General features: G+C 54.4%; 1 pseudogene; it reads right to left on the bottom strand.

Moving 5' to 3' along the window:
* Nucleotides 1–542: 542 nt before the first annotated feature.
* LOC144377664 (immunoglobulin heavy variable 4-30-2 pseudogene) lies at nucleotides 543–1,002 on the bottom strand (annotated as a pseudogene).
* Between the last annotated feature and the right edge of the window lie 1,305 nt (nucleotides 1,003–2,307).

The following is a 2,307-nucleotide window of genomic DNA, read 5'->3' as shown; positions in this document are numbered from 1 at the left end:
CAGAAGAGGTTCAGAAAACTGACTGGACATGGTGGAGCTGCCCTGTCACCCAGGTGCTCAGGAGGCCAAGGCAGGAGGACAACTATTTCAAGGGCAGTCTGGACATCTTAGGGGACGGTGACTCAAACTAAGACACAAACAGGGCTGGGAAGGAGCTCAGGGTTAGTGCATCTTGTGTTCAATCCACAGTACTAGAAAGATAAGTTTATAAAGTTCACATAAAAGTCACTATGTGGGAAATGCCATTGTAAAATAATTAGCTTCACAAGGAAATATGGATGAGAAGTCTGTGCTCAGAGGGAGAAATTCAGACAACCCTGACCAGAGAAGAAAAAGTTTCAAAGGTTGTGCAGAAGAGGGACCTCGAGAATCTCCATGCAAGGTGGACTCAGGGAGGTGCTGGCTGGGCAGGAACCTGAGGGCCTCAGGTGACAGCTCTCTCCTCCCTCTGCACCTGCCCCTGGGCTGACCTGAGCTTCTGTGTCCTGAGCGCCCCCTGCTGGCCCGGGGCACCCTGCAAGAGGTTTGTGTCTGGGCTCACACTAAGGTCCTCTAAGTGTGGGTCTTGCACAGTAATAGGTGGCTGTGTCTTCAGTGGTCAGGGAGCTCAGCTGCAGGGAGAACTGGTTCTTGGACGTGTCTCTGGAGATGGACACTCGGCTCTTGAGGGATGGGATGTAGATAGTATCACCATCACTCCATATGTGCCCTATCCACTCCAGCCCCTTCCCTGGGGGCTGACGGATCCAATTCCAGCCATAACTACCAGTCGGGATGGAGAATCCAGAGACAGCACAGGTGAGGGACAGGGTCTGGGAGGGCTTCACCAGGACACGTCCTGACTCCTGCAGCTGCACCTGGCACAGGACACCTGGGGACAAAGAGAGTCACACCCTGTCAGTCACCAGCAGTCACAACCTCCTCATGGACCCAGGTCTGACACTGGGGACACTCACCTTGGAGAGCTGTGACCAGGCACAGGACAAGACCCAGCAGCCTCATCTTCTAGACCACACCTGCCTTCCCAGAGACCTCAGCCCTGTGTGAGCAGAGAGCTGGGAGCTCCCACAGCCCAGAGGGCCTTTGAACCCAGAGCAGGAGGAGGGATTTGCATGTGGGTGAGGCTCTTCTGATATCTGGAGAGGCTGAGGTCAGGCTGCCCAGGTCCTCTGTGCTCCTGAGATGTGTCCCTGTCTTGAACCCAAGTGGAGCTTTACCTGTGAGAGGAGAGCAGGTGGTTTCAGGGGGCTGGAAGGCTGTCAGAGGGGGAGCCCACTCTCCTGAGCCCAGCTCTTTTCTCAGGACCCTGATCCCTTCCTGGTGCGAATCTCTCTCCCCACACCCACTCAAGCTCTCGGTGCTGAGTGCTCAGTTCTGAGTCCAGCTCGTTGCTTTCTCTCCCACTGCCTACTACTTGTTCCTGGAGAACTTGTGACACTGTCATGTTGGTTGTGTGACATAGGTGTACCCTTCCTCATGTTCTAATGTCCTGTAATCCAGGACACATCAGCACCAGCAGAGAGACTGGATGCAACATGCGATGGAGACCATTTGGGAAGAGGAGGAGACAGACTGTCTAAGTGGTTGTCCCCAGAGGAGCTGTGCACTGACATGTGACTTCCTCTCTATGTCCAGCTCCCTCTTCATCTGCAGAGGTTTCCCTGGATTCCAAGGGATCAGCTCAGCGTAGGTCCCAGGTGAGGAGAGCCATTAGTGAGGGAAGCTGCCCTCCATGAACCTCCTTAAGTCCTGATGCTCCAGGGTCTGAACAGTTATTGCATTCAGTCGGGCAGGGTAGTGCCAGGTCCAGTAACTTGGGTGCTCCCCCAGCTGGGACACCAGGGTGTGGTTCCAGGATTAGGTGTCACCTGATGGGGTTGAGTCACACTCACCTGCTCCTTTGTAATCCTACCCCTTTTGCCTTTTTCAGATAGAAAATTCTAAGAAACGGCATCACCCAAAATAAAAGCCCACTTCTGAACGTGCCCCCTCTCTCCTGTCAGCCTCTCTGACCTTCTCTTGTCCCCCTTTTGGGAGCCTGAGGCTGGGAGATGGAGAAAGCCATCATGAACCTTATAAAAGGTATTCTGTGGCTGTGTGGTACTTTGTGTCACCCCAAATTCACACAGTGACTTCAGTTCAGCTGCCTGTGCTGGACGGTGGTGGCAGTGTAGAGCAGTCCAGGCCCAGTATGCTGCTGTCTGAACCCTCAGCAGTGACACCACCTGCCTGTCAGGTTCCAGGCCCATCCTCCCCACACGTCTCACTGGGAAATGTGGCTGCAGACCCAGGGGCCAGCCCTGCTCT

The sequence above is a fragment of the Ictidomys tridecemlineatus genome, chromosome 5, assembly GCF_052094955.1.
Source record: "Ictidomys tridecemlineatus isolate mIctTri1 chromosome 5, mIctTri1.hap1, whole genome shotgun sequence".
NCBI lineage: Eukaryota > Metazoa > Chordata > Mammalia > Rodentia > Sciuridae > Ictidomys > Ictidomys tridecemlineatus.
The sequence above is the reverse complement of the archived record's forward strand: the minus strand, read 5'-3'. Positions and strand labels throughout refer to the sequence as shown.